General features: G+C 43.3%; 1 non-coding gene across 1 annotated transcript; it reads left to right on the top strand.

Moving 5' to 3' along the window:
- Window positions 1-7,948: 7,948 nt before the first annotated feature.
- On the top strand, window positions 7,949-8,023 carry Trnas-cga (transfer RNA serine (anticodon CGA)). The gene has a single exon. It is a non-coding gene; the product is annotated as a tRNA-Ser (tRNA).
- The last annotated feature ends 1,387 nt before the right edge of the window (window positions 8,024-9,410 follow it).

Below are 9,410 nucleotides of genomic sequence, written 5' to 3'. Positions count from 1 at the left end.
TATCATGAAATTACTGACCGTCGGTAAAGTCACGAATATAACCGACATGCTATTGGGCCCTTCGCAGGGAAAGGTTTTTCGCCGCAAAAAGCGGGAAACTGGAATCCAGCAAATGAGTAAAAAATATATATTCAGTGACAAAAAATTAGTGTACGTACACAACATACACCACAATAGTCTGGGATTTCTGTATTACGTAACACAGTTTTTGTGATTGTATCTTGCAGCTTTAGTTATTTTTAATTAAAAGACATTTTAAAAGGACAGAAAGAGCGTTTTGGACTACGCTACAGATCATTCTGTTAGGACAGTCTTAACTTCGTAAACACTTTCGTCGACTTCGGCAACTCTCAACCAAAATCTCCATCCTAATCGAGACAATGCGCTACGATACAGCCGACATCATGACAAGAGAATGGGCTACATCAAACTCGAAGTAATTTTATGTAGATAAGGATCTCAATGACCTGTGTACGTCTAATATAAAAGATCTCCGAACAATTCTCCTCAAATAGATCGCAATCTTCACTTGACCTTTAACTGTTACTATTTCAGAATTAAAAACTGAATTCAAAGTAAATTTGGCTACCAGTCACAAAACTAGAAAAATAAAAATAATAAAAGTGAGAATGTGAAACAGGTTAGCAATAACCATAAACAGGAGATTCTACAGAAAATCAAAGTGAGAAAGGAAATTATTAATATTATCGACCGTGTAGGAACTCTATGCCTACAGTCTATAAATACCAAAACAAAATACCACTACAGGGAAACTACCTAAGAAGAAGTTCTTGGTAAAGAAACACAGGACACAAATACGTATGTAGGCTTAATATGCACTACAACTGTTTTTAAAAATAGCTATAGTTGCCTTGGACTAACGACGAGTGAATATCAATGTAACCTGTACAGACTGTACGCTTTCCAAAGCTGTTATCCAAGAAAGAGCTAAACGACGTTTTGTTGACAAAACACAATTTAAGACCGAAACAACTAATAAAATTATCTGACAATAGGCACTGTTGAAAATTTGTGCCAGACCAGGATTACCACCCGAGTCTCCTGGTTACTAGGGAGAGGCAATGATCACTGTGTCCGAATTACGCAGTGGTCAACATAATAGCACAAACTGCCCGAGCATGCCGTTCGTCAGATCCAAATTCTAAATTTCTCCATAGACCGCTAATGCAGTGCTCCTTGAACATTATCCTCCTCGCCTTAATTAAACATACACAGAATATATACAAACTTGGCCTTACGAACATTGCAAACGTCGTCTATGCAACACACGTCACACTTCAAAGAATTTACCAATACATTGCATTTTTTACTATCGACCACAAATCAAGTAAGGTAAACAGCACTGCGTCTACTGAGATCATGATTCAGAGTTAAAAAAAAAAATAATATGTCGCCTACGTATTATAGTTGCTGCCGAAAGAGAAGAATCATTATTTTCCCACAAACGGAAATATAGTTAAAATTACGCTTCTAATTCGGCTAGTTTCGGCGGCTACTAAAATTTGTAGTGAAAGTTACATAGTGAAATCTCCCCTCCCCCCACCAGAAACGTAGTTTTCGTCGCTGTTGTGCGACTTTTGTACACAGCCAGAGAAAGTGTGTTAAATATGGCGCGGACGGAAACACTAGGCTACGCTACAGGGAAATCTGCTCACACAACGTTTACTCGGCATTCATAATCGTTGGCGTAAACATCTCTAAATCAAATTACCCCCTTCCAACATAACTTAGATCTCGGGCTACACTGCCCATCGGCCTGTCATCACAACCAAAATTTCAGTGTATAGGGGAATTTCCAGTATTTCTCAGTAATCTCTATCTAGGCAAAACTGTCAGTTATTGTAGATTGATTGTCAGTCTCAACTACAAGATTTACTAATGATAAACACTATTGAGGCGGCTCATAATTTTAGAATAGTCCTCTTCATCTTACTTGGCATACATTGTTCGCTGGCGTCCCAGCAGCTAGCTCCCTCAGTGTCTGCTTCTGCCATCGCACCACGCCAGTCTGTTGTTGTCCTAGCAGACAGAACGCACCGCACATACGACACCTTCGGAACCACTCACTGGCCAGTTAGCAACTGAGCCTAACACTGTTTACATCGTCAAAGGAAAACTATGCAAAGATGTACACTCGAATGGCACGACTGAGTAGTGTACACACACACACACACACACACACACACACACACACACACACAGTAATATCTGTCGAAGTCCATCGACACGCGCAGAACGAAATTCTTCTGGCGAACGTACAGCGTCTCCGAAAAAAATCTCGTGACTATATTCCGGCGTTACGGCTAGGTTCTCATTCAAATGAGCAAAAAATGGTACTTTTTTCTGAGACAGTGAAAATACATTTGAAGGATCTGTTTGGGAATTACGAGTGATCATACTATGAGCTTTATTTTAGATTTTCAGTAAAAAAAAATGGCGCCCGCAATTATGATTTGATCACGCAGACTGCGTGCAGTGTGGCCCCTCAGATGTTACCTGAAATCAAAAATGGATAACATCAGTTGATACTAAATTACTTCTCTGAAATTAAAAATGGAAAACATCAGTCGATATTACATAAAATTTATGGGAGCGCATACCTAACCGCAATGAAACAACCGTAAATTTAGCGATACGGAGCTAATTCGAACTCTGAGTTCGATTTTTTGGGGGTTTATTTCACTCCTTATGCCTTCACAAAAATTAGTTGATATTAATCAGTGTCATATATTATAAGCTCCTAAGAAAAGTGTTTACTTTTCTGGGTCAGAGGTAGAAGTTAAGAGATTGAACCATTTTTAGTTAATGCTGCATGCCGTTCTGAGAAAATCGTTTCTCCAAAAAAGTTCAACGTCTAGGGAAACCTTTTAGTTATATTATTACTTCGATTTGCATGAACTGAGTGTTACATATATATTTTTAATGTCGCTGAACACGAAGCTGCAGTCAGATTTTCAATATTCAAAACGGCTAATGCAATGCGGGGAGCACAGGATTATGTTTTGACCAATTTTTACCAAAAATGCATTTTCGTTATTTACGTTTAGTGTGCAATCCAAGGAGCACTTATCAACCCTTCCTCTATCTGGAATTGTTCCTAGATAGCAACTCCCTGTTCTTCTTGGCAGGAAAAACCGATCTGTCTAACCTGGATATGCAGCACTCCTTATTCGTCAGTGTTTTCGGCTAGTATGTTTGCATGCATTGTGCAGTATGAATCATTTTGTGCACGTGCGTCACGGGACGAGCTTTGATCTACATCTATATGGATACTCTGCAAATCACATTTAAGTGCCTGGTAAAGGGTTCTTCGAATTCCCTTCACAATTGATAGTTAATTGAAACCCTCAGCTGCCGACAGGTGTTGTTGATATACTTCGATGGGGACAGCTGAAAATGTGTGCACCGACTGGGACTCGAACCCGGGATCTCCTGCTTACATGGCAGACGCTCTATCCATTTGAGCCACCGAGGACACAGATGAATACCACGACTGCAGGCATTTATCACTTCCACGCTTCCCGTGAGACTCACATTCCCAACTGTCCACAATCCACAAACGTAATGTACGTAATAGGTATTTGCCCATCCACTCAATACTGGCCCACACTAAGGTGACGATTCCCGTAAGATTTCGGGCAACCTGTGCGCATTCGCACAGACGAAGGTCAATGGTTGGGTAGCGTTTAACCATATATATGAAGATAGTAACTGTTCTGGAAAGAACAGGCGCCACTGACGACCGGGCGGCTTCTCTAGAATACATGATAGATCGGCCTATGTGGCCCAGAAGTTCTAGGCGCTTCAGTCGGGAGCCGCGCGACCGCTACGGTCGCAGGTTCAAATCCTGCCTCGAGAATGGATGTGTGTGATGTCCTTAGGTTACTTAGGTTTAAGTCGTTCTAAGTTCTAGGGGACTGATGACCTCCGATGTTAAGTCCTATAGTGCTCAGAGCCATTTGAACCATCAGTCTCTATGCTTACACACTACTTACATTAACTTATGCTAAGGACAACAAACACACACAACGATGCCCGAGGGAGGACTCGAACCTCCAACGGGGGGAGCCGCACGAACCGTGACAAGGCGTTTGAGACATGGCGGATACCCGGCGCGGCCCATGGCAGTCGTGACACTTTTTGAATGAGAACCTGTCCCTACGGAATACCGTTCAGAAAATGTCACAGGGTTTATGTACTCAGGTTTCACATGCGCGGTAAGCCCGATGTGGGGACGCGCAGAGAACTACTACAGTCGCTTAGGGAGCAGTGTCCTCTGGACCGGGACTCAAAGATCGAAACAACGATCGATGGAAACTGGCGCCAGAAACGCACCAGCTCGCTATATTTCATCCCCTTAGGGGTTGAACTTCCATAAACACCAAAACACGTATTTTCTTATTTGTAACCTTGAAGTCAAATACCAATTTTCGTAGATGTAGCCTTAAAAATACTTTCATAGTTCTTCCATAATTATTTATCTTAAAATAAAATGTTCACCCACTATTTCACTTCATTCCCAATAATAATGGAACACATATTTCTTTATTTCTGACCTAGAAACCAGATACAAATTTTCGTATGCCTAGCTTCAAAATTACCTTAATAGCTACATGTTTCAAAAATCCTACCATTTCCTGTGTCTCCCCCTTGCAGTGTAGGAGGGATAGTGTCGTGCAACAGACAGCATATTCAGTAGACAACGAACTGTTCGTTGTGAAATCAGCGACATAGGAACCGAGACTGACACAGAAGATGCTGAAGGTGAAGCACACTAGACTCGTGTCTACCACGGCTTCAAATAGTATCGATTTACCATGAACGGAATTTCCGAAAAGTGAGCAAGTAATTTTACAGTAAATTCAGTACCGATGGAGAGGATATACAACGAAAAACATTTCTATAAAATTTCAGAAATAATGAAACATTCCACTCAAGTCGCGCTGCAGAACACGCAATGGATATGCTTGCACTTAAGACGGAAGGCCCCACGTGCTAGCGCAGGCTTACGACAGATCGCAAAATTCGGCAGTAGGCGTAAGCCAACCTCGTGTGCTGCCATCTGTTGTTGATGCCAGGCATCAAGGTCTCAGTAGTACGGCCATGCACTGGAGAGTAGTTGCTTTGTAAGCACTCCGTCTTCAGTCCACGAGTGGCCTACTGGGACGGGACCATCCGACCGCTGCGTCATGATCCGTGGAGGATACGAACAGGAGGGGCGTGGGGTCAGCACACTGCTCTCCCAGTCGTTATGGTGGTTTTCTTTGACCGGAGCCGCTACTATTCGGTCGAGTAGCTCCTCGATTGGCACCACGAGGCTGAGTGCACCCCGAAAAATGGCAAGAGCGCATGGCGGCCTGGATGACCACCCATCCAAGTGCCGACCACGCCCGACAACGCACTTAACTTCGGTGATCTCACGTGAACCGATGCAACCTCCGGGGCAAGGCCGTTGCCGCAGATATTTTAGAGTAGTTGCTAACGTTTCATAATTATCTAGTTTACGGGGGAAATGTAAAAAACGCGATTGTCACCGAAGCTACAACTAATCTGAATTTCTGGTTAGTTTTCAAGTGGTCTTGTGTGCGAGCCTGAATTTTTCATCCTATGCGGTGGGAATGATTCAAACCCGTCATGTTCTTCTTATGAGGTTTATTTTGCACACAATGATCGTTTGTAGTTGTGTTGAGTTACTAACTTGACAAATTTTTGGATGGCGCACGTATCATAACTGAGATCTGCGCTTGCGCTTAATGGCTGAAGGTGAATTAGCGCAATGAGTAGTAGCGAATGTTATAGTAACATGTTTGTAAATTATTTCAGGTAAATTACGTTAGTCGTGTAATATTATCCGTATATCAGTACAGTATGTGGGCCAATTACGTTAGTCATGGAATACTATCCATATAAGACTATGTCACCTTGATGTCCCGAAATTTGCTTCAATTTTGGAATCCACGAAAGAACTGGAAATTTTCCTTTACACAGATTTCCATATAATTTCTGTTACAGTGATTTAGTCTTGTCTGTCACTCGACTTTTCTGACCGTGAAATAAATTCTATCGCTCAGGTGCTTATTACCTCTTCGTGTTTCCATTTGTCGATATTGTGCATAAACACTTACATATCTCAAAGTTGCTATGGACAATGATGGAACGACACACTTTTCTATGGCGACACTGCAGTTTAGAGATAGAAAAACCGATCAGTTAAAACAATATGGGTATTTTAGTTCTGAATAACCGATGTCTTTCGGTATTTGTTTGCTCTCGGTTATAACAAGTATCTTTTTATTTTTTCCTGATAACCACGTAAAAACAGATATATCAATTAGCAACAGCAGCCGTAGTAAAATTTTTAGTTTTCAAGTAAACCTTTTTTAAAAAAGACGAGTAATTTTTATTCGTAAGATTTCCATAGCTCTGAAATACTGCGTTATTACAGAAAAAATGGGAAAAGTGATGTATGCCACTTTAATAACACTGCTGACAGAAACGAGCAACAAATGGATTGGTCCAGCATTGCCGAGACAATATTGTGCCTGTTATACAAGCAGTGCGAGAGACTGGACGCAGTTTCTCGCTGTTGTCGAACGTCAGTTGTAACACAGAATGGCACCATCTGGAAGTATTTTACGATATGCGGTACGAGTGAATTACAATGGTTGATTTGGTCAACTTGCAACATCATACAAAGAAAAAAGTTAAAATTTTCGGGATAAAAATAGAAAGTGCCTGATCTGCTGCCTGTGTCTACGGAGTATGCCGTTATCTGCTGGTAGCCCTTGAAAACAAAGAAATTAAAACGAAAAAGAGAGTTCTCCAGCCGAAGTTTTCACCCTTTATCGCTGGACTATACGTAACGCCCGCATAGTGCTGTGATAACCGATTACAATATAATTTCTGAGCAGAGCTTCTAAAAACTAAAATCAGTAGGAGAATACTGGCAGTTTTCTGTAGTACAGAAGCACTCGCCATATTTTGAGAGAAGCAGCGAACAGCGGAGAAAGTTTTATTTGACTATTTAATTTAAATTATGTCCGAAAGAACAGACACCATATCCATATACGTATATGGTTCTGGCAATACCAGCCATGACCTTCTTCTGTGAAGATGCACACGTATTCCCCGAACTGTCACGGGACTTGGTAAGAATGTCTTCCACGAGTAATGAGTGTGGTGGTGTGGGACACTACGAATGTAGTGTGTGGACATACAAGGTGAGCATGTGAGTCTCGCGGGAGGCGTGCGCGAGATAGTCCCTGCAGTCACTCTATCGTCTGTGCCCTCGGTGGCTCAGATGGACAGAGCGTCTGCCATGTAAGCAGGAGATCCCGGGCTTTAGTCCCAGACGGGGCACATATTGTCACCTGTCCCCGTTGATATATATCGACACCCGTGAGCAGCTGACGCTATTAACATAATTCTAATTTCGTTCTGGACGGCTGTCGGTCATCACAAAAGTATTCAATTTAACGTGTTGATTCCATTTATCAAGAAACTGAGAAAGTCAAATTTTTTAAATCTTTGTTTTATTCCTACGTTTACTAGAGGAAATAATGTAAATAAAAGGCTGAAAATCGGTTATTACAAGAACTAGAATTGTGACGGGCTTTAACAATTAGGTTAAAGTGAGCCGAAAACCAGTTGTTTCAGCGGTAACCGACATTCCCACTGGAGTTCTGCGTGGTAAGATTGACGGGCAAGGACATCTGCCAGGAAGTTTCATATCAGCGCACACTCTGCTGCAGAGTGAAAATCTCATTCTGGAAACATCCCCCAGGCTGTGGCTAAGCCATGTCTCCACAGTTTCCTTTCTTTCAGGAGTGCTAGTTCTGCATGTTTCGCAGAAGAGCTTCTGTAAAGATTGGAAGGTAGCAGACGGATACTGGCAGAAGTAAAGCTGTGACAACCGGGCGAGAGTCGTGCTTCGGTAGCTCAGTTGGTAGAGCACTTGCCCGCGAAAGGCAAAGGTCCCGAGTTCGAGTCTCGGTCGGACACACAGTTTTAATCTGCGAGGAAGTTTCATATCAGCGCACACTCCGCTGCAGAGTGAAAATCTCATTCTGGAAACATCCCCCAGGCTGTGGTTAAGCCATGTCTCCACAGTATCCTTCCTTTCAGGAGTGCTAGTTCTGCATGTTTCGCAGAAGAGCTTCTGTAAAGATTGGAAGGTAGCAGACGGATACTGGCAGAAGTAAAGCTGTGAGTACCGGGCGAGAGTCGTGCTTCGGTAGCTCAGTTGGTAGAGCACTTGCCCGCGAAAGGCAAAGGTCCCGAGTTCGAGTCTCGGTCGGGCACACAGTTTTAATCTGCGAGGAAGTTTCATATCAGCGCACACTCCGCTGCAGAGTGAAAATCTCATTCTGGAAACATCCCCCAGGCTGTGGCTAAGCCATGTCTCCACAGTATCCTTTCTTTCAGGTGTGCTAGTTCTGCATGTTTCGCAGAAGAGCTTCTGTAAAGTTTGGAAGGTAGGAGACGGATACTGGCAAAAGTAAAGCTGTGAGTACCGGGCGAGAGTCGTGCTTCGGTAGCTCAGTTGGTAGAGCACTTGCCCGCGATAGGCAAAGGTCCCGAGTTCGAGTCTCGGTCGGGCACACAGTTTTAATCTGCGAGGAAGTTTCATATCAGCGCACACTCCGCTGCAGAGTGAAAATCTCATTCTGGAAACATCCCCCAGGCTGTGGCTAAGCCATGTCTCCACAGTATCCTTTCTTTCAGGAGTGCTAGTTCTGCATGTTTCGCAGAAGAGCTTCTGTAAAGTTTGGAAGGTAGCAGACGGATACTGGCAGAAGTAAAGCTGTGACAACCGGGCGAGAGTCGTGCTTCGGTAGCTCAGTTGGTAGAGCACTTGCCCGCGAAAGGCAAAGGTCCCGAGTTCGAGTCTCGGTCGGGCACACAGTTTTAATCTGCGAGGAAGTTTCATATCAGCGCACACTCCACTGCAGAGTGAACATCTCATTCTGGAAACATCCCCCAGGCTGTGGCTAAGCCATGTCTCCACAGCATCCTTTCTTTCAGGTGTGCTAGTTCTGCATGTTTCGCAGAAGAGCTTCTGTAAAGTTTGGAAGGTAGGAGACGGGTACTGGCAAAAGTAAAGCTGTGAGTACCGGGCGAGAGTCGTGCTTCGGTAGCTCAGTTGGTAGAGCACTTGCCGCGATAGGCAAAGGTCCCGAGTTCGAGTCTCGGTCGGGCACACAGTTTTAATCTGACAGGAAGTTTCATATCAGCGCACACTCCGCTGCAGAATGAAAATCTCATTCTGGAAACATCCCCCAGGCTGTGGCTAAGCCATGTCTCCACAGTATCCTTTCTTTCGGGAGTGCTAGTTCTGCATGTTTCGCAGAAGAGCTTCTGTAATGTTTAGAAGGTAGCAGACGGGTACT

The sequence above is a fragment of the Schistocerca gregaria genome, chromosome 3, assembly GCF_023897955.1.
Source record: "Schistocerca gregaria isolate iqSchGreg1 chromosome 3, iqSchGreg1.2, whole genome shotgun sequence".
Lineage (NCBI taxonomy): Eukaryota > Metazoa > Arthropoda > Insecta > Orthoptera > Acrididae > Schistocerca > Schistocerca gregaria.
This window is presented reverse-complemented; position numbering and strand designations above follow the sequence as displayed.